Here is a 24,505-nt window from a genome sequence, read left to right on the forward strand (position 1 = left end):
ATTCCCTGCCTCAGGGTACAGCATTTGTGAGAAGATGAGAATTTGCAAATTAACAGGTGGTAACTTCTGCCCTGGGAAGATCCTGATCTTTGAGGTTGAGACACTTCTAGAAGTAGCTTTTAAGCCTTGATGTGAGGAAGGGATAGAGAGAGCAGAAACCCCAGAGAGCCACAGATTGACCAGGATCCTCCCCAAATCCTACAATGTGAAGCTCTGGAACTGGTGGTCGGGGTGTGTGTTTGTGTGTGTGTGGTGGTGATGGTGGTGGGGAGGGAGGGTGTGTCAAGGTTGCTTCCGTAGTCTGGGATCTGGGGCAAAAGTGAGAAACACGTGTGTGCGTGTGTCCTAATGCTTTGTTTGGCACAACAAGGGCAGGATACTGACTGAGTGAAATATAGCAGGCTGAGAACTGGGGGAGGGTACTGTCATTTACTGCTGAATGAGCTCAAGTAAGAAACTTAAATTTTCTGGGCCTCCGCTACTTATCTATCCAGTCAGAAAGTTGAACTAGATGGTCTCTAGGGAGCCATCAGTTATAAAATTCTGTAGCTTTTAATGCTGGCAGCACTTGAGAAGGCATAAATAAAAACAACAACCCACTTTGATTCTTTGTGACCATGTTAGGAGTGTGTGTGTGTGTGTGTGTGTGTGTGTGTGTGTGCATTTTCTATCTCATATATGCATTTTCTATCTCTTTGAAAGATCTTGTCTTAAAACCAGAGTAACTCTTTTCCTACTTTCAGGATAACTTATGTCTTCCTGACTTCTGCAGGATCCTATTTAGTAAAAGCTTTAAATATTTGCCCATATTGTTTGCTCAGAATAGGAAAGCTCAGCAGATGCCATTCACTGCCCACAAATGGTTTGTGACCTTCAGATAAACCCAAAACTGAGGTCCCAGATCCTAGGATCAGTCAACCAATCTCCCTCCCTCCTTCCTGCCCTCCCTTCCCTCCTTTTTCCCTCCCTCCCCCCCTTCCTTCCTTTTTTCTTCCCTCCCTCCTTCCTTCAACATTTACTTTGTGTCAGGCTCTGTGCTAACTGCTTTACTTATATCATCTTAACTAATCCACACAACAACCCTATGAGTTAGTTTTTATTAGTTTCTCTATTTTACAGAAAGAGAACCTGAAGCACAGGGAGATTCAACTTCTTTTCCAAGAAGTCAAGTTGTAGAGCCAGTGGTTGCATACTTGTAACCACTATGCTAAATGCTGTCTTTTGAAGGTGTCCTAGGATTGCTACATGTACTATAGTTGCTGCATAAAAATATGTATATTTTTAAGCATAGACATGAGACTGGTAATGAGAGCCATTCATTTTCAGAATTATTTCTCTTAAGGCTCAGAAAGCATAGGTTACCTAAATGAACTCAGTGCCTCTGCCAGCCAAAGGGTCTGAGGCTGCGCAGACTACATGCCCCCTACCTATTTTTTGGACTGCATTCAGAAAATAGTTTCCTCTTGTGAAGCCTCTTTAAGTGCTTTCATAGTCACCGATTGAGTTCTTTAGCCAAGGCATGAAGCCAGGCCATTTAGTGTCCGGCTTTCTACAGAAGCTGGCTTGTCTTGGCAGCATGCATGAAGGGCAGAATAAGTGCTCTCACGTGAGTGCTTTTGCCCCATGTCTGCTGCTTCTCAAATGCTGTATTGAGGATGCACACAGATGTTATAGGAACTAAAGAAACCTTAAAGAGATAATCAGATGGTGCCTTCTGTTGTTTCATAGATAAAGACACAGAGACAGAAAGGTGAAGTGCTGTGTCCAACACTCACATAGTAACAGAACAAACGGAATCCAGGCCTTCTGCCTCTGGTCCACACTAAGACCGATATGTATATATCTTAATCATATTTTTTTTGGCTCTCTGGAACTTTGAACACAAAGTATGTTGGAGGACATAGTTTATTATATCATCTTTTAGGAAAAAAATTAGCCCATATAACATAGCTGTTAAGTCTTAAGGAAAATGTACATTATTTCACACACTTGAAAAAAATATTTAAATGGGCCATTTTTGTTTTTTCATACTCACAAAAAGCAAAGGTTTTTTGTTGATAACATATTATCATCTAAGATGTGTACTCTAATATTCTAAATTACAGGTAAATAATATTGTATAGTTATGGTAACAGTGTAAACCTGAAATGACGTTTTGGGAAATAATGATTAGGAGCTCTACTCATGATTTTAATTACCTTTGAACCTGTAGAGTTATTTATAAAAAACCTTATTTGTAATGAAAAAATCCATTAATAGTGACTTCCTTATGGAAGAGAATAGGAGGAAAAACTTCATATTTAAAATTTTCATTTAAGATCAGTTAATATTTTCCCAGGTCTTTCCCAGATTCAATAATTTAAATTATATTATATTTTATTTTTAGAGAATGTAAATCCAAAACGTGAAAGTCAAAAGCAATTTTAGAACATGGTCAACTGCCTTCTTATATTACTGCTTATCACTGTAAAACACCTCTCAAAGGTTTTATTCCTCTCTGTTTCAGAATGACTTCAGTTTTAAAGTTTAAGTGAGACTCATTATGGAAAGAGAAATTTATTGTTAATTTCTTTCTTTTAAAAAAAGCTACTAGTTGCTCTAAGTAAATGTCTATTGAGTCTTTTGTTACAGTCTATAGTATAAACATTTTAGTTCTCATCTTCAATCCTGGCCAAAAAAACAACAGAGTAATAATTTAAGTTTTATTCTAAATTATTTTTATTTATTACATTAGGTTTCTGGTGTCCCTTGTAGAGTTTTCCTTAGAGTTAAGTGTTTTGTTTTGCATAGAAATTTTTTTTGTGTGTATAACAAAATACTATGCAGTTGGTGCCATTCTGCTGAAATCATAGATACTTTTCCTGTGGTAGTTGGAACTGTTCAGTGCCTAGGATGGGTATAAGGTACTTAAGTGTTTGTTGAATTTAAATTAATGCGAAGGAATCATTGGGAATTATTTATTGATGCATTTTGGAATTCACTTGTGTTTTTATTTTTTTCATCTCATTTTATTTTTTAAAAATATATTTTATCGATTTCAGAGAGAGAGGGAGAGGAAGAAATATACAAACATCAATGGTGAGAGAGAATCGTTGATTGGCTGCCTCCTGCATGCCCCAACTGAGGATCGAGCCCGAAAACCTGGGCATGTGCCCTTGATCAGAATAAAATCTGGGACCCTTCAGTCTGAACCAAATTGGCTGAGGCTTATCTCATTTTAAAGTGGAAGAAATGGAGACCCAAAGGGATAAAGGAATTTGCTGGAGTGGCACAGTTCTTTAGTGGTAGTTTGGAAACAATGGAAACCATTATATATTGAGCACCAATTGAATGTTTTGTACTTTATATATATCAGCACACTAATTCTTAGTACTCTTTGGTAGTTAAACTTCAGTAAAGTTGAGCAACCTGCCTGACCAGCATGGCTCAGTGATTGAGTGTTGACCTATGAACCAGGATGTGGGGCGTGCAGGAGGCACTCAGTCAATGATTCCCATCATTGATGTTTCTATCTCTCCCTCTCCCTTGCTCTCTGAAATCAATACAAATATATATATTTTAAAAACGTTGAGCAATCTGACCAAGGTAACATAGCTAAAAATTCGGGAGCCTAAATAAAATTTAGATCTACTTAGCTATGAAGCTTTTATTGTCTTTCCACTACCCTGCGCTGCGATGTCCTAGCAACTTTGTTTTCATCTTATTATTAAAAATATAATATGGTAATGGCTTTAAACAATTAATATATTTGGCCTAAATAGGCCATATACACATTCTTTTTAGGCCAATCATAAAAGCAAATCTGTTGTATAGTGAGAAAAACATTATACTTAAGTCAGCATTTTGCTTCAAGTCCCAGTTTTGTCTCTGACTGGCTGTATTACCTATCTGGAAATCAGTTTCTACATAATTAAAATGTGGGAATGAACTTGCTTATATCCAGATATCTTTATACCTCTTTGTTTTGTGAATTCTTAAGTGGCCTATCCAAATGGCCAACAAGTAAGCTTTGGAACAGGTGATACACATAAGCACAGTACCTGGGGAAGTGATAGTGATAGGGGAATAATTATGTTGAGAAAGAGGAAACTAAACAAATGTCACACCTGCTGCTTGGTAAAAAGGCAATAGGGCAATGGAAGAATGATCACAACAGAATGAACATTGGTGTCACTGATTTGCTGACTCCTGAGAGGGTCACTTTATCTTCTTTACACACATACATCCACACACTACATCAGTGATTCCAGTATAAATATCTGCTTTCAACAAAACAGGGCAATTTGCACAATATAAAAGAAATGACCATATTGCTCTAGGCCAAATATTTCCTATGTCTCTCTTGTAGGTTATGGCAGTGGTGAAGAGGTTACTATAGGGACATCACAGAGATTTTTTGCTGTGTGGTAGATCAATGTGTTTTTAGATAACTTCTGCTGTTGAGTCTTTTGATCCTCAATTATTTCATCTCTAAATTGAATAGTAAACTATATCTCCTTTGTGATTTTTTTTTTATAAATTAAATGAAGACTTGTCATCACCTAGGAAGTTTAGTAAATACACTGCATTGTAGTTCCTGTCTTCTCAAATATTGTCTTCAGCTGAGCATAACTGTTTTTAGTTTAGCTGTATTTAAAGTAATGTATAATTTAGATTAGTGGCCTGGTGCACGAAATTCATGGATGGAGGGGGGATACCCTCAGACCAGCCTGCACCCTCTTCAATCAGAGACCCCTTGGCCCTTTGGGCATGTCTGACTGCCTGTGGGATTGGGCCTAAACTGGTAGTCAGACATTCCTCTCACAATTTGGGACCACTAGCTCTTAACCGCTCACCTGCCTGCCTGCCTGATCACCCCCAACTGCCTTTGCCTGCCTGATTAACCCCAACTGCCCTCCCCTGCTGGCCAATTTGGTTCTAATTGGTCAATTTCTATGCCAGTCAGCGTCAAAAGCTCCACCTCCTAGGCAGCCATTGGATCCTCACTGTTCACCCAGATTTGGTTCTAATTGGTTGGTTTCTATGCCAAGTCAGTGTCTCTGGGTCTATCAGAGAGGTGGGGCTGATCATCAGCCGCTGCAGAGGTTCAGAGATAAACAGAGGCATGGCTGCTGGCAAAGCCAGGAGAGAAAGAAAGAGGCAATGGCTGATCAACAGCTGCCATGGAGGCTGCAGATCAGACCTTACCTCTCTCTTCAGGCTTCTCTCCAGGCCTGATCCACAGCCCCCTTGGCAGTGAGTCCTGGGTTGCTGTGCCTGCAGAGACTGACTTCTGGTTGATTGAGTCTTTGGTTGTTTTGGATGTTATAGACCCTGGGTTTTTATATATTAGAATGATGGTTTAGTTTTATCCTTAATAATTGTGAAGGCTTGTAATGATTGTGAATCCTGGTGGAAATAATGGCCTTAGGAACAAATGTTGGCACTAGCCTAGGCCACATCCTTTACTTATTGTATTGCTGTGGTCAGTAATTGCCTTTTAATCCTCAATTTCTCCATCTGTAAGTTGAGGGGGTTGGACTAGGTGACCTCTAGGGCTCCTTATAATTTTGAAAGTCTGTAATTATGCACATCATCAAATATGTCACTTTAATTTTTAAGTTTTGTTCGATTATAATGGTGAGATACATTAGTATATGCTCATTTTAATGCAGTTCATTTTTATGTGTACTGAGTTTGACTTTATCATGGTCATTTATTCATAGAATATTTACAGAAAGCATTCTCAATGAACACTGAGTTAAGTAAACACACACAAACACACATATGCACGCACATTGAAATGAGAACTCCATTTCAAAATAAAAATAAGCATGATCTGAGATTCCAGATCTTAAAAGATCCCCTAAATTACTTAAAGTCAACATACTCCTGTATCACAGGTTTCCAAAGAAAGGGCCTCAGTATACCTGTGTTATTTTCCACAGGATAATCAATATTTAGGCATTTTGGAGTCTCTTAATTACTCTCAATAACAACCTGTTTCAATTTCCCTCTGTAGCTGTCCTTAAAATTTCAAACAGGGGTATTTATTGTGGTTCATCAGTGGTACAACCTTACTTGCCTTTTCTAGAACAAGCATTTGGGAACAGATATGGGCTTTCTAAGACTGCTAAAAAAAATAACAAGAGTGTATGCCTCCCCTATGGAGAGGGAATGGGAGTCCTAACTGGACTGATTTATAGCCTTAGCTGCTGGTTAACTTAAATTTTACTTTCTACTTCAGAAAGGCAGCAGTCTGTTGCTCCTTGTCCAGGCTTTTAAGGCTACTCTTTCCCAACATGCACTGAGTTTTTGATTATGTTGTAACACTAGATAGAGGCCCGATGCATGACATTCATGCAAGAGTAGGCCTTCCTTCCCCTGGCTGCTGGCACTGGCTTCCCTCTAGCAACAGGGACTTGGGCTTCCCTCGCAGCCCCAGCTTAGTCTGGAAGGTCATCCTGAAGGATGTCTGGTCTAATTAGCATATTATGCTTTTATTATTATAGATATTGAGATGACAAGAAGTGTGTTGTTGATTTATTTTCACTTGGTTGGTACAGAATCATCAGGGCTTTGTTTGTTTTCTCTTTTAAATTCTGAATTGGTATTCACAGCTAAACTAATAAAACAGTACATTGAGATTTTGATAATGTTGGCAGCTTGATGGCCATTATGTCAAATAGGCAGTCCACTGGTTGTGAGAAGCATTTGTAGCCAACAGCATTATTAAGTTTCTTGCCCAGCGCAGCTATGGCATATGTATTGGGGTTGGTTTTACTGGTCTATAGCCTTATTTGCTTTTTAGCTTCTAATAAAAACAAACAGACATGCTTATATGTCAATTCTGCTTTGGCTGGGCATTTATGCATCTCGGTTTTTCTTCGTACAGGGAAAAATTTGACCTATAAAAATGTGTAGCTGGATAAGCTGTTCTATGAAATGCCTTTTCAATTTAGGAAAGGATTAATCTTTTTGGCTAAAGTCTTTCTTTTTTTTAAATATATTTTATTGATTTTGTACAGAGAGGAAGGGAGAGAGATAGAGAGTTAGAAACATCGATGAGAGAGAGTCATCGATCAGCTGCCTCTTGCACACCCCCTACTGGGGATGTGCCCGCAACCAAGGTACATGCCCTTGACCGGAATCGAACCCGGGACCCTTCAGTCCCCAAGCCGACACTCTATCCATTGAGCCAAACCGGTCCCGGCTAAAGTCTTTCTTAAGTCACTCCACCTCACACACCTTTTCTACAATGCCAAACTTAGTATAGAAATCAAGACTGGCTTTCCCCACCAAAAGATATTATAGTGCTTCAAAGCAATCACAGGTTACATCTACAGTTGACCTTTGAACAGCATGGATTTGAACTTCATGTTCCACTTATACACATATTTTTTTCAATAAATACTCTAAATGTTTTTTTTCTTTCTTATAATTTTCTTTTGTTTTGTTTTTTAAGTGTACAAACACTATATATATATATATATATACATATACATATATATACATATATATATATATATATATATATATATATATATATATATAACAAAATATATGTTGCTTTGGCTGGTGTGACTCAATTGGTTGATTGTGGTCCCATGCACCAAAAGGTCACCAGTTCAATTCATGATTAGGGTATATGTCAGGGTTGTGGGCTTGATCCCCAATAGGGGGCATGCCAGAGGCGGCTGATCAGTGTTTCTCTCTCACATTAATGTTTCTTTTCCTCTCTTCCCTTCTCCTCTTCCTATCTCTATAAAAAATCAGTAAGAACGTATTTTAAAAATGCTATAATCAACTGTTTAGGTTACAAGTAAGGTTTCTGGTCAATAGTGGCTATTATAGGTAAATTTTGGGGAAGTCAAAAGTTATATGCAGATTTTCTACTGCATGGAGTTTGGGCGTTGTCATGACCCCTACACCTATGTTGTTCAAGGGTCAACTGTAGTTTCATTACCTTCATTATAGGTAAAATGTATAAAAAACATAGAATTAAATGTTATTTGACCTTCAAGTCATTTTTCCTAAACAAAAATACTATTAACTCCATTTTTGTCAAAGAAAGTCTCTCTCTCATAGTTAACTAATACATCTAATTAATTGAGATCCAGTAAATTTTTATTCATTATATCTCTTGTAACTTTCCCCCATTTAAAAACTATAATTAGATAACTAGCTATCTGTCACAACATCTCCCTATTAAAAACTATAACTATAATTTTCCCCATAGAAAAACTATATAATAGATTTAAAACAAATTCTGCCTAGTCAAAAAAGTACTTAATGTATCTGTAACTTGAAAGGAACCTTAAAATTACCTAAGATTTTGGTTTATTTTTTTAAGCTACTTTTCACCATTCATGTGTTCTGTGCAATGTGTATGCCTTTTAACATATTTATAGAATAACACAACACATGGCTTTTATCTGAGAAAGAGGAAAAGACATTATAATATAGTATAATACATTTTGTTTTCAATTCTAAGATGCATCTTTTTTACATTTTGATGTCATTCAAATTGCTATGTCTTATGATTGAAGGCATGTCCTTTTCAATTGATATACATTTCCTTTCAGTGATGCACAATAAAATAATGCATTTTTCAGTAAATGGAATTTTGCACATGTGTCAAACACAAGGCCCGCGGGCCAAATCCAGCCCGCCAGGCCTTGCAATGTGGCCCGCACCGCGCTGTCATCACTGCACTCCGCTGTCAGTTTATGACATTGTCAGTTTATGACTGTTCAGTAAACCATTCGGCCCGCGATTTAGGCTGGATTTTAGATTTTGGCTCCTTCTCTGATTGAGTTCGACACCCCTATATGGTATTAGGAAATGGGAGAATAAATTTCAAGGTCTCTCCAACTATAAAGTTCTTTTATCCTCTATAAGTTATCAAGGTGCAGCAAAATACAGTATGCATATACGGAAATAAAATCTAGACCTTCCTAATGTATATGAATTAGATTGTTACCTATCTTCATAATTTTCCTTAGAAAGACAAACTATATTGAAACATGTAACCACATTTTTTAACGTTTTCATTGATTTCTGAGAGAGGAAGGAAGAAGAAGAGAGAGATAGTTGAAACATCAATGATGCAAATCCCCTTTGGGGGGTGGAGGGTTTGAGCTCACAACTGGGCATGTGCCCTGACTGGGAATCGAACCTTGACCTCCTGAGTTGGGCCATGTTTTCATTTTATTGTATGTGAAATATATAAAATATTGGGCCAGAAAAGCTTCAGGAACTTTCATTTTCAGAATAGGTGAGGTAAGGATTATCAAAATCTTTCCCACCCCAAGTGGCAAAAGCATTTCACTCACTCTGTGGGGAAAATAACTAGGACAGTGGGAGTAAAAGAGCAGTTGTAGATCAAACATAGAAAGGAATAGCTCTGTCTTTCCTTCTAAAGTGCTTAGAAGGGTGGAAATAAAACTTTATGGTATAGCCATGTAATTGGTTTTGGTTAATGAGATTTATGTGTAATCTTGGAGGTGAGAATTTTTTCTTTCTCTTTTCTAATTAGCTGCCCGGAATGGAATAAAGAGTTTGGTTTTCCCCTTGTTTGATGCTTCAGAACACTGTGTCAAATAGTGTTTCTCAACCTCAGCACTACTGACAGTTTGGGCCAGGCAATCTTTTATTGTATGGTCTGCATTGTTCATTGTAAGATGTTTAGCCGCACCCCTGGCCTCTACCCACTAGATGCCAGTAGCAACCTCCCTGCCCAATGTGCCACTCAAAAATGTCTACTAACATTGCCAAATATCTTCAGGAGGGCAAAAATGCCTATGGTCAAAAGTTCCTGGAGTAGAGGGGACACATATAATTGTTCTACTCTGTGGCTATCTTTATTTCAAGGATTCTATATGTATGTGTATGTGAGTGTATATGTGTGTGTGTATAAGTTTGCTGAATCACATTTCTATTTATTTATTCATTTATTTAAATACTTGTTTTTTTGGGGGAACACAAGATAAATGCACATATAAAACCTGAAAAAAACAGAATGTGAACTGGAAATTTTTCATGGATCAATGGAATGTTAAATACTAGTAATTTAAATTTATATGTTATCAAGCCACAAAAAGAACTGGCAAAATTATTTGCAAAATCTTTTGCTAACATGGTTTCACTACTTTTATGGTTACATATTTTATATTTCAGGTTTCCCATGAAAGTATTCATTTTGGAGAGAAAAGTTTGTGTGTGTATGTGTATATACCTTGGGGGTGATGGCTTTTTTTAAAAGAAGCCATGTTTTTTTACTCAGCATTCTGGGAAAGCTCCTTCTTGGAGAATTAGAATTTTAGAAGTAAACAGGATTTTAGAGATTACATAGTCCAATTTATTTTTGCTTTTTTAGGTGAGGAAATTGAGACCCAGGGATGTGGTGGCCATTATTTATATTAGCTATGGCTGCAATGAATTGGTAGTTTATTAACTGGCACAAATAAAATGATTCTGAGTCACCAAGTAAATGCTAATTTATGTTCTTTATTCACTGGTCCCAAATCTGGCTGTGCATCAGCTCACTAGAAAAATCTGATAATATACTCTCAGGCCCTCCCAAGACACTGTGGATGAGATAATCCAAGGTACGGGTTCAACAGTCTTATTAAAGACAAAGTCTTTGTAATTTAGAAGCAGCTTAAACACAAACTTGGGAAAAAGTAAACAGTTTTTGAAATACTTTTAATCTATTTTACAAGATTTTAAGAATAATAATTAAACACTGCAAATACTTAGCAACTTCAGCTGCAGGTTGTTCTGGATAGCTGAAGTATTCCAGCATCGTGAATAATCCTGTTGGTAGGGGTAGAATGACTAGCAGGTTCTTTATGAAGGCAGGGAGACCACAGGCACTCTGCCTTGGAATCGTGAGCCACTTTATTTTGGGTTCTTCTGTGTTTCCTCACCTTTAAGATAGGGGCATTCATTGGACTGGCTGCCTCTTATTATTATTTGTCTCTTATGCAAACACTAGAGGCCCCTGTATGAATTCCTGCACAGGTAGAGTCTGGCTGGCCCACCCCATTCAGGGCTGATTGAGTGTGGACAGCCAAGGGGAGGGGCCATTGGCTGAGTAGCCTTGCCCCTTGGTCAAACTCCTGGTTGAACTCCCATTAGAACTCTTGGTCAAGGGGACAATTTGCATATTAGCCTTTAATTATATAGGGTCCTATGTCCCCAATCAGTTCTATATGTCTTTCAAGTGCAAGGACCACATTTTATGAAATCCCATACTCAGTGCCTTGCAAATTTCAGGGAGGTAGTAGTATGGAAGAGAGAAAAGGTTTGGGATCATAAATTTAGATTTCAGTCCACGAGCTTCCACTTCCATTTACTGTGTGACACTGGGCAAGTTATTTATTTCCTCCTCTGGCTCAATTTCCTCATCTGCAAAGGGTGTAGAGTACATTGTCATAAAGAGTAAACAAGCTTATATATGTAAAGAGCTTAGCATAATGTCTAAAATGCACTATTTTAAAAAATTATAGAATATATATGGTGCTGGGGATGTAATGCTGAAAAATGACAGACAAAAATCCTTGTCCACATGGATTTTTTTTTGTGTGTGTACGTGCACTGGAAGATAGATAATAAATAAGCAAAATAGATATCTCTACTAATAAAAGGATAATATTCTAATTAGACTGGAAGACTTCTGCACAATCTTCCAGACATCCTTCTGGACAAAGCCATTGTGGTGGGTCCAAGGTAGAGGTGTTTAGGGGTGATCAGGCTGGCAGGGGAGAGCAGTTAAGGGGATCAGGCTGAAAGGCAGGTGAGTGGTTAAGAGCCAGCGGTCCGGATTGCGAGAGAGATGTCCAACTGCATGTTTAGGCCCAATCCTGGGTTGGAGATGGTGCAGGCTGGGCTGAGGGGACACCCCCCCCCCGCCACACACACACACACACAAAGTTCATACTCCGGGCCTCTAGTAAGAAATAAGGTTTGATAGAAATAATTGCTATAAGTAGATATATAAAATAATGTGATAGAGAATGGCTGAGTGGTAGGGTGGGCTTCAGACCTCTCTGAAAAGGTGACTTTAAGTTATGAAATAAAGGATGAGAAGGATACAGCCATGAAATAAACTGAGGTAATCATGTTTCAAATAGAAAAGAACAAAGGCATTGAGATAGAAATGAGCTTTTAAGTGCTCTAAGAATAGAAAAAGTCAGTGTTGCTGAAATGTAGTGAGAGGTGGGTAATGAGGCAGAAGATGAGAGAAAGGTATGGTCAATAAATGGTTAAAATGTTGTGGTAATATAGAAACATGTTGAGTGCTTAAAAATATTCTAACCCTGTAATAATATGTAAATTGTAGATGTATCAATAGTTTTATTATTTTCCCCTTGGATAATTTTATTATGAAGTTCTTGTTTTATTTTGTCTGCCTATTTATCTTTCCTCCTTTCAGACTTGGCCTTCCTGCCCTGGACTTCCCATTTCTCTGATGAGATTTCAATCAAAGAATAAGCTATTTCTAGTTGTTCCTTTCTCTCAAATATGAATAGATTAACAGGAATATTTGAAAGGTAAAAGAGATAGGGATAGAAAACCCAGAATTTCTTGCAAAAATCAGTTGAGACAAATTCGGTTTGGCTCAGTGGATAGAGCGTTGGTCTGTGGACTGGAGGGTCCCAGGTTCAATTCCGGTCAAGGGCATGTACATTGGTTGCAGGCACATCCCCGGTAGGGGGTATGCAGGAGGCAGCTGGTCGATGGTTCTCTCTCATCGATGTTTCTAGCTTTCTATCCTTCTCCCTTCCTCTCTGTAAAATATCAATAAAATATAATTTAAAAAATTAGTTGGGGGGGCGGAGCTTGAAGATGGCGACCGAACAGATGGACTTGTTCTGACCCCGGTCCCAAAACAGATAGAAGCAACATCTGAGTCGCTCAGGGAATGTGATTAGCAGCTAAGGGGCAGCGGATCACTCTAGGAAGGTAAGGAAGTGTCCGCTGGACAATTTTTCCTGACCAAGCGGCCAGCACTCCCGACTTTTCCCGGAGCTCCGGGCTCGGCGCAAAGGCAGCGCCACCCTACCAGGAAGGGAGCAGCTTCTCTGAGGCCTGGAAAACCCACAGCCGAGGAGTCCATCGAGCACCTGTGGCGCCCCGATCGGAGCAAGCGCGTGGATTCAAGGAAGCTCTTCAACCACCCACAGAAAGGTCAGAGTTTGCGTGGCTAGGCTGAGAGTTCAGGCTGCGATAGCCACATTGCTCCCGCGAGGCCCCGCCCCCAGAGCAGCCCTGAGCTCCACGGCCCCACCTATTGATATATTGTAGCACCAGAGCGCTGCGAGGCCCCGCCCCCAGAGCGGCCCTGAGCGCGCCGCCAGGAGCGCCGCGAGGCCCCGCCCCCAGTGCAGCCCAGAGCGCCGCGGCCCCGGAGCGCCACGAGGCCCCGCCCCAAGTGCGGCCCTGAGCTCCACGGCCCCACCTATTGATATATTGTAGCATCAGAGCGGCCCTGAGCACTGCGCCCCAGAGCGCCGCGAGGCCCCGCCCCCAGTGCGGCCGTGGCCCCGCCTATATTGTAGCCCAGGAGAGCTGCGAGGGCCCGCCCCCAGAGAGAAAGAGGGCCAGAGCAACCAAAGTCTGGGAGGTCAAACCGGTAACACTGACACCTAAGGGCTGAACTACAAACTGCCTTTTTTTTTTTTTTTTTTCTTTTTTCTTTTTCTTTTTCTTTTAACTAATCAAAAATAAATGGACACAAATAACTAAGATATAGCCTACCTAAAATTAAGGACTACCTTACAAAACTGAGGTGCAGTGGAATGCTGGGAACTGCAAGACTCTCTGATCCAAGAACCAGGCATACCAAATACAATAACAGAGGAAGTGATTGAACTCTACTGGACAATTTTATGCTAATTATACTATCCTTTATTTTATTTTCATTTTTTACATTTTTTATTTAATTTTCATTTTTTACATCTTTTACTTCAGAAACGATTTTTTTTCTTTTTTCCTTACTTGATTTTACCTTTTCAATTATTACATTTTTCAATCTCTATCTTCACTATTACTACTGCTATTTTGCAATTTTTTTTTTCTTTTTCTTTTCCTCCCCAGTACCATTTTACTTCGTCTTTATTTTACATTGGGAGTAACCTTCATTCTATTTTAATCTCTACTATAGCATCATTCAACCCTATCTCAATTCGACCTTTACCCCATCACTCTCTTACTAAACTTTAACCTTTTAGTCTCCAGTTTATCCTATCCCTTTCCGGCTTTAGTTTTTCCTCTATTCTTTCTGTATACCCCCTGCTAAAGCTCTCACTATACTCATAGACCTAAGTTCCAACCCCTGATACAAGTGTATAAATATCACTCTCTGCACTATATTAACTAGTTAAAAAAAAAAAAAAAAAAAAAAAAAAAACACACACACAAAAAAACGGTTCTACTTTCTATCCTTTTCTCATTGTTTGAGTGAAGGTTGATTAATGTGAATATTTGTGCTTTTCAGTGAAATTGTTATGCTTATTCCAGTGTTGTTATTGTTGCTTTGTATTTTTTTTTAAATCCTCTGTTTTTGTTTGTTTCTTTGACTTCTGTATATCATAACCTTACTTAATAATAGTGGATATTGTATTGTAGTTTGTATTAATCTCCAAGTATTGTTACCGGCATTGGCTGGGCTCAGTGGTTGATCTATGGCAATTTTCTCCACATATATATAGTTTGTTTCCCATTTTTTTAGTTTGCTTCTTCTCTCTCTCTCTCTCTCTCTCTCTTTCTCTCTCTCTCTCTTCCTCTATCTTCTTTTTCTCCCTGTTTTCTAACTTCATTTTGTCATTACTTTATTTCTTCTTTGACTTTTTTTTTTTTTTTAAATTTTTCTTTATTTTATTTTTACCTTCCTTCCTTCCTTCTCTCCTATACCCTAATTTGCCTATCGCTAGGGGTTACCTTTATTAGAGGTTATTAATATTGTAAATACATTCCTGTTAAGTGCCTCTCGTGTTGTACCTGGTAGTGTTGTATTTTGCACCTATAAATTAACGCAAGAGAAAGAACACCACATAACCAGACATCCTGAAAAGAGATACCATGGGAAGACAAAGAAACACCCCACAAATGAAAGAAAAGCAGGCATCACCAGAAAAGGAAGTAAACGAGCCAGAGGCAAGCAGCCTACCAGAGCAAGAGTTCAGAATAATGATTATTGGTTGGCTAAAAAGAATGGAAGAGAAATTTGACAATAACCAAGAAGAAATGAGGAAGAACCATCAGGAATTGAGGAAGAACCAAGAAGAAATGAAAAATGACATCGCTACCATGAAGAACTCAATAGAAAGCATCAAGAGTAGACTAGATGAAGCGGAAGACCGCATCAGTGAGCTAGAAGACAAGATGGAAAAAAATACCCAATTAGAGCAGCTTCTAGAAAAAAAGATTAAAAAGCAGGAGGAGAGCCTACGGGAGCTTTGGGACATTACAAAACAAAATAATATTCGAATAATAGGGGTTCCAGAAGGAAAGGAAACTGAGGTAGACGTGGAAAAAGTATTTCAAGAAATAATGACAGAAAACTTTCCTGAGATAGAGAAGAAAAAACCCACACAAATCCAAGATGCTCGCAGAGTCCCAAGCAAAATGAATCCCAGAAGACAGACGCCAAGGCACATTATAATTAAAGTGGCAAACAACAACGACAAAGTAAGAATCTTAAAAGCAGCCAGAGAGAGACAGAAAGTTACTTACAAAGGAACCCCCATCAGACTAGCAACTGATTTCTCAACAGAAACATATCAGGCCAGAAGGGAATGGGATGAAATATACAAAGTCATGCAAAGGAAGGGTTTGAATCCAAGAATACTGTACCCAGCAAGACTATCAATCAAAATTGAAGGGGAAATCAGGAGCTTCACAGACAAAAAAAGACTGAAGGAATTTATCTCCACCAAACCAGCAATGCAAGAAATGCTAAAGGGTCTACTGTAAAAATAAAGAAATAGGAATTGAAGAAGGAACATGGGTATAGAATAAAAATGCCATCAAATGAGTACCTATCAATAATAACCTTAAATGTAAATGGATTAAATGCTCCAATCAAAAGACATAGGGTGTCAGATTGGATAAGAAAACAAGACCCTTACATCTGTTGCCTACAAGAAACCCACCTCAGAAAAAAAGATGCACACAGACTGAGGGTGAAGGGATGGAAAAAAGTTTTCCAGGCAAATGGAAAGGAAAGAAAAGCTGGGGTAGCAATACTTATATCTGACAAATTAGATCTCAGAGTGAAGGACATAACAAGAGATAATGAAGGCCACTTCATAATACTAAAGGGTACAATCCAACAAGAAGAAATAACCCTGGTAAATATATATGCACCCAATACAGGAGCACCCAAATACATAAAAAAACTGCTGGAGGTCATTAAGGGAGAGATTAATAGCAATACAATCATAGTAGGAGATTTTAATACCCCACTGTCACCCTTCGACAAATCATCTAAACAAAAAATCAGCAAAGAAATATCAATCCTAAACGACTCACTAGACCAGATGGAATTAATTGACATCTTTAGAACATTCCACCCCAAAGCCACAGAATATACATTCTTCTCAAGTGCACATGGGACATTCTCAAAGATAGACCACATTTTGGGACATAGGCAAAGTCTCTTCAAATTCAAGAAGATAGAAATCATATCAAGCATCTTCTCAGACCATAGTGGCATAAAACTGGAAATTAATTACAATAAAAATAATCCAAAGAAATCAAATACATGGAGACTAAACAACATGCTATTAAACAAGGACTGGGTTACCAGAGAAATCAAGGAAGAAATTAAAAACATCCTGGCAACAAATGACAATGAAAACACAACAATCCAAAATCTATGGGACACAGCAAAAGCAGTTTTGAGAGGGAAGTTCATATCCTTACAAGCCTATTGCAAAAAACTAGAAAAAATGGTAACAGATGAACTAACTCTACAACTCAAAGAGTTAGAAAAAGAGCAACAAGAAAAGCCCAGTGTAAGCAGAAGGAAGGAAATAACAAAAATCAGAGCACAGATAAATGACATAGAGACCAAAGAAACAATACATAAGATCAACAAAACCAAGAGCTGGTTCTTCGAAAGGATAAACAAGATTGATGGACCTCTAGCCAGGCTAACCAAGAAACAAAGAGAGAGGACCCAAATAAACAAAATCAGAAATGAAAGAGGTGAAATAACAACAGACCCCACCGAAATACAACAGATTGTTACAAAATACTACGAACAACTCTATTCCAACAAACTGAACAACCTGGAGGAAATGGACATATTCCTAGAAAAATACAAACTTCCAAAACTCAATCAGGAAGAATCTAAAAATCTCAATAGACCAGTGACGTGGGAAGAAATTGAAACCGTCATCAAAAAGCTTCCAGCAAACAAAAGCCCAGGGCCAGATGGCTTCACAGGAGAGTTTTACCAAACATTCAAGGAAGAACTAAAACCTATCCTCCTCAGACTATTCCAAAAAATCCAAGAGGAAGGAACACTTCCGAACTCCTTCTATGAAGCCAACATCACCCTAATACCAAAACCAGATAAAGACAACTCAATGAAAGAGAATTACAGGCCAATATCCCTCATGAACATAGATGCCAAAATCCTCAACAAAATTCTAGCAAATCGACTCCAGAAGAACATCACAAAGATCATACACCATGACCAAGTAGGATTTATTCCAGGAATGCAAGGATGGTACAATATCCGCAAATCAATAAACGTGATACATCACATAAACAAATTGAAAGATAAAAATCATATAGTCATATCAATTGACGCAGAAAAAGCATTTGACAAAATCCAACACCCTTTCCTGTTAAAAACTCTTAAAAAGGTGGGAGTACAAGGATCATACCTCAACATAATAAAAGCTATATATGATAAACCCACAGCCAACATTATACTCAATGGGCAAAAACTAAAACCATTCCCTCTAAGAACAGGAACAAGACAGGGATGCCCACTCTCGCCACTCCTGTTTGACATAGTTCTGGAAGTACTAGCCATTGCAATTAGACAAGAGGAGGAAATAAAAGGCATCCAAATTGGAAAAGAAGAAGTAAAGTTATCCTTATTTGCAGATGACATGATATTGTACATAAAAAACCCAAAAGACTCCATTAAAAAACTAATTGACTTAATAAATGAATTTGGCAACGTAGCAGGATATAAAATTAATGCCAAGAAATCCATGGCATTTCTATACACCAACAGTGAAACTACAGAAACAGAGGCTAAAAAAGCAATTCCATTCACCATCGCACCAAAAAAATTAAGATACCTAGGAATAAATTTAACTAAAGAAATAAAGGACCTATTTGCGGAAAACTACACGACACTGAAAAAAGAGATAGAGGAAGATGTAAGGAGATGGAAGAACATACCATGTTCATGGATTGGTAGAATCAACATCATCAAAATGTCCATACTTCCTAAAGCAATCTATAGGTTCAATGCACTCCCCATTAAAATACCAACGACATATTTCACTGACCTAGAAAGAACTCTCCAAAAGTTCATTTGGAACAATAAAAGACCCCGAATAGCCACAGCAATTCTGAGAAAGAAGAGTAAAGTAGGAGGGATCTCAATACCAGACTTCAAACTATACTACAAAGCCACTGTTCTCAAAACAGCCTGGTACTGGCACAAGAACAGACAAATAGATCAATGGAATAGAATTGAGAACCCAGATATCAACCCAAATCACTATGCTCAATTAATATTTGACAAAGGAGGCACGAATATACAATGGAGTCAAGACAGTCTCTTCAATAAATGGTGTTGGGAAAATTGGACAGACACATGCAAAAGAATGAAACTAGATCACCAACTTACACCATTCACAAGGATAAACTCAAAATGGATACAGGACTTAAACATCAGACGGGAAACCATAAAAATACTAGAAGCATCCACAGGTAGCAAAATCTCAGACGTATGCCAAAATAACTTCTTCACTGATACTGCCCCTAGGGCAATGGAAGCTAAAGAGAAAATAAACAAATGGGACTACTTCAAAATAAAAAGCTTTTTTACAGCAAAAGAAACCATCAATAAAACAACAAGAAAGCCCACGGTGTGGGAGATCATATTTGCAAATATTACCACTGATAAAGGTTTAATCTCCAACATTTACAGACAGCTTATACAACTAAATAAAAGGAAGATGAATGATCCAATTAAAAAATGGGCAATGGACCTAAACAGAATATTTTCAAAAGAAGACAGAAGGAAGGCCAAAAGGCACATGAAAACATGCTCAAAGTCACTAATTATCCGAGAGGTGCAAATCAAAACAACAATGCGGTACCATCTCACACCTGTCAGAATGGCCAACATCAACAAATCAACAAACGACAAGTGTTGGCGAGGTTGCGGAGAAAAAGGAACCCTCGTGCACTGCTGGTGGGAATGCAGACTGGTGCAACCACTGTGGAGAACAGTGTGGAGTTTCCTCAAAAAACTGAAAATGGAACTCCCATTTGACCCAGTAATCCCACTTCTAGGAATATATGCCAAGAAACTAGAAACACCAATCAGAAAGGATATATGCACCCCTATGTTCATAGCAGCACAATCTACAATAGCCAGAATTTGGAAACAGCCTAGGTGCCCGTCAGCAGATGATTGGATCAAAAAACCATGGTACATCTACACAATGGAATACTATGCTGCCATAAAGAAGAAGGAATTCTCATCATTTGCAGCAACCTGGATGGAATTGGAGAGCATCATGCTGAGTGAAATAAGCCAATCAACGAAAGAGAAACACCACATGACCTCACACATCGGTGGATGATAAAGATCTTTATAAACTGATGAACCAAGAGACAGATATAGAGAAAGTAAAGCAACAGGCAGACTGTCAAATTACAGTGGGGAGGGTAGGGATATCAGGGGGAGATAATAGATCAACCGAAGGACTTGTATAAATGCATATAAGTACAACCAATGGACATAAAACTATGGGGAGGGAGGGGATATGTGGGAGGGAGGGAGGGGGGCAATAAAAAAAAAATCAAGAAAATATGTAAAAAATAAATAAATAAAAAAAAAAAGAAAAGTGAAAAAAAAAAAAAATTAGTTGGATGTTTTTCTTGCTCTCTGACTTAAATTTGTAAAGTGAACCACTTTCCAGACACAGAGTGCAGGAGAATAAGGGGATAAACTCATGGCCAAAACCTCCTCTCCCTTGCTCCCCTTCTCCCCCCACCCCGCCCAGCTTTCCTAGGATGACATCCTGCAGGTCCTTGACTTTCTCAAGCTTAGGGCTGACAAGTCCTATCATTTGGCATTCTCTGACACTTTCTTTGTTATCTTTTATGGTGAGGTCTAAGATGATGAGGTCTAAGATGTTGAGGTCAGGAGCTTTCTGAAGAACTGCCAGCAGAGGCACAAGGCACAAAAGTCAGGTCAAAAGAGCCAGAAGCAAGACCACGAACATTTGGGACATTAATTTGGAGGAGGCAGTCTTTGCATGACAGAAAAACAAGTACAGGCAGAAACATATCTCTAATGAAGCATATTAACAATAGGAAGATAGGATTATGGGTTTTAGGAAATAAAATCACCATTAGTTTCTCCAATCTAGTAAGTGTGGAATTTACTTTCTTTTTAGTTCATCCCCCCCCCCCCCATACTATCTCCATTGTTTATTAATTATACTAGAGGCCTGGTGCACAAAATTCATGCACTTGGGGGGAGGGAGGGTTCCTCAGCCCAATCTGCTCCCTCTCTCAGTCCGGGAGCCCTCAGGGGATGTCCGACTGATGACTTAGGGCCTAAACTGGCAGTAGCTAAGGAGGTGGGAGAGGCATTGAGCCTGGCTCAGGGCTTCTGGCTGAGTGGCATTCCCCCTGTGGGAGCACACTGACCACAAGGGACAGCTCTTGCATTGAGCTTCTGCCCCATGGTGGTCAGTACACATTATAGCGACCAGTCATTCTGCCCTTAGGATCAATTTACCTATTACCCTTTTATTATATAGAATTTTTTTATTGGTTACCTTGATTTTTTGTATCCATAAATTTTAAATATTCCATTCTGTTCTTTTCTTTCTTCACTCTCCTACTCCTGTTGCCTATTCTAATATTTTTAGATAATTAAAGATGATAACGTTTATATTCTGCCACTATAGTCAAAAGAAAAACAAAAACTTCTATGCTTCATCCATTAGTTGCTTCTAAGAATTGAAACTTGAATAAATGATTCTGTGCCATTTTCAGAACATTCAAAATTTCAAGGTCTAATAGGATTATCTCTCCTTTTTCTTGGATCAGTTATTTGCTCAAAATGATGAAACCTCAGATCATGCATGTCTGTACTGAGACTTCTCAAATATTTCCCCTCCTTGCTGTTGCCAATTGCCTTTCTTTTTCTTGTAAGAGAAACAAAAAGGGACCATATGTTTTGCCTGTTTCTAGGATCATCTTCATCATTCCATTTGTCAAGGAATAGTTACATTTTTATTGATAGCATTCTTCTTGGATACCCATAATTTGTACAAGTTGCTTTAGGTCTTCTGCAAAATATTTATCATAAAACTATTTTTCAATTTTTGAAATTTTAGATCCAACTATGTGTTAGATGCAGGTCCTCTTTTAAAAAAATATATATTTTATTGGTTTTTTAGAGAGGAAGAGAGAGGGATAGAGAGCTAGAAACATCAATGAGAGAGAAACATCGACCAGCTGCCTCCTGCACACCCACTACCGGGTATGTGCCTGCAACCAGTGTACATTCCCTCGACTGGAATCAAACCCAAGACCTTTCAGTCCGCAGGCCAAAGCTCTACCGCTGAGCCAAACCGGTTTCGGCTAGATGCAGGTCCTCTTGTTTCTAGAATGCTTTTTTTTTTTTTTTTCCCCTCCCTAGAGCACAATTTTAAATACATTTTGGAAAGGATCTGTGGAAGGTAAAACTTTAAGTCTTCCCAAGTCTGAAAATGTGTTTGTCTTCATGCATGATTGATTGTTTGTCAGAATATAGAATTATGGGTTCAAAGTCATTTTGCCTTCAGAATTTTAAAGACGTTATATTGTTGTTAACATTCATTTTGCTGGTAAAAAGATTGATGTTAACTTGATTTATTATATCTTTGTAGCTAATCTTTTCTCTTCATGAAAACTTTTAAGATATATTTCTTTTTTTGTTGAAGTTTTGAATATTCATGATGTGCTCAGATACAATTCTTTTAATTTTGTTCATCAACCTTACCACTTAGTTGGCCCTTTTAGGTTTCTCCAATCAGAAGTTTCCTTTTATGACTGCTTATAATTATTTCTTCCTATCCATTTTCTCTTCTTGGAACTTCATAGACTGATCTCTATATTTCTTAACTTTTTTGGAATTTTCCATCTTTCTCTCTATCTCTTTTTTTACTTTACCTTCCAGGAGATTTTCTTATTTTCTTCTTCCTTTATAAAAATTAAATTAGTTTTCATTTGTTAATCTCTTTAATTTCCATAATCTCTTTCTTGCTCTAATTAGTTCCTTTTCACAACTATTTGTTAATTTTCTTAAAATTTTTGTTAATGTTCTCATTTTTTTGAGAATATAATAAAAACATCTATTAAATTATCATCAGCTTCCTGATTTATTGCTGTTTGTTCCAGATTCAGTTATTTTGCTTGTTCATACAAGTTCTTCTCCTTCATACTATCAGTTCACTCCAGTGTGATCCTTACCTCATCAATTTATGATTAGAGGGATAGGTTAATTTATATAACTAGATGGCATGCATTCTTGTGACAGAGGTGGAGGCCTCAATCCTCAGTAGACTCTCTCTTGACTGTTAGGCTTCATTCACTTTTGATGCCTGAGAAGAAAGTTGGTAATCTGTAGCCCATCCTAGACCTTTACTCTATGAGAACTAATAACTGTTTTAGAAGTTTCAGCTCTTCTCAGGCATGTTTTTCAATGTCTTTCCAGAAAAGCTCTTGTTATTAGCTTGGGAATAAATGTAATCACTGCACACAAGGAGAGGGTGTGCCAATTTGGGTAATTGCATAGAAGTCTTTCAATTCACTACCAATTCTACTGGAAGAATAGTTTCCACTTCTGTCCCCACCTTCTCCTGGTGTGTTCTGGGGTTGGTTACTACTACCCTGGTTTATCATTAGTATGATCCTAGAGAATTTTGTAAAATATTTAGTCAGCTCTTTCTCCTCATTCATTCCCTCTTGTACCGTATTTTCCGGCTTATAAGACGACTTTTGAAACGAAAAAAAATCAACCGAAAATCGGGGGCAAAAGACCAAAATTGCACAAAAATTACCTGCAGATTTTGACGGCAAAGTAAGTCTTTTCTTTGAAGTGGGGGATAGTCTTATACAGCGAATATAGGCCTAAACCTATGTTTTAACTGTAAAATTATGGGTCATCTTATATGCCGGAAAATACAGTACTTATTTACAGCTAATAAGGTTGAATGTGGACCAAAGAGGTAGAGATACATATGCTTAACTCACCAACTTGAATAAGAACTCGAACTCTGATCTTTTGAACAGTCTTCTTACCCTTACACTTATGAGATGGACATCATTTCAACTATTTTACTTATTCATTGTGTCCTCAGGCAAATCATTTCACCTCTTTGTGCCAAACATTTCTTAACTATTATATAGAGAGAATGGTATTGACCATACAGTGTTACAATATAAATTGAGGATGATAATATCAGTCACATATAGTTTCAATGAGAATTTTTAAGGGAATTTAGCATAATGTTTGACACATAATGAGCACATAATAAATAATAACTTAAAACCTAGGGTTCAAAGCATACAAAGCATAGTTCACATTTTGTATATCTAACTAAAGCTCCTTATTTTAAACTTCCTTGAAAGTTTTTTATTAATTTTTAGAGAGAGGAAGGGAAAGAAAGAGAAAAACATTCATGTGAGAAAGAAACATGGATCGGTTGCCTCCACATATACTCTGACTGGGGATAGAACCCTTTACTGGGGTATGTGCCCTGATTAGGAAACGAACCTGCCACCTTTTGGTGTACGGGACGATGCTCCAACCAACTGAGCCACTCTGGTCAGGTCTAAAGCTCTTTATTTTAAATTTCAACTGGGAATATGTTTTATTTACTTTATGGCCTTATTAATTATTATTTTTGGATCAGAAGTGTCCACTGGCACAAGCTATATATCTCTCTCTGAAAAATTATTATGTACACCTGACTTGGTTTTACTGTATAAAATATAGCAACTAGAAAAAGGTCATTTAGCATTTTAAAATAATTGCAGATTATCAGCTGGGTAACCTGACACAAAGAACTGTATGAATAAGCCAACAGAAAAAAAAATGAGAAATTTAAGAATTTGAGATTTAACAAAAGGTATGTTTTTCCTTAGATATTATAGCCGAACACTAACATAAATGGCATGTTTAATTAAATCATCAAGAAACTGAAAGCATGAGATTATTATATATTTTAAAATAGATTATGGTATTCACATTAGACAT

At 37.9% G+C, this 24,505-nt stretch overlaps 1 protein-coding gene across 1 annotated transcript in view; it reads left to right on the top strand.

The window, feature by feature from the left end:
- The window catches only part of GPR158 (G protein-coupled receptor 158), a 334,424-nt gene that overhangs the window by 2,422 nt on the left and 307,497 nt on the right, over positions 1-24,505 (top strand). The gene's annotated exons all lie outside the window — the stretch shown is intronic.

Source organism: Pipistrellus hanaki, assembly GCF_964339955.1.
Source record: "Pipistrellus hanaki genome assembly, chromosome: 1".
Lineage (NCBI taxonomy): Eukaryota > Metazoa > Chordata > Mammalia > Chiroptera > Vespertilionidae > Pipistrellus > Pipistrellus hanaki.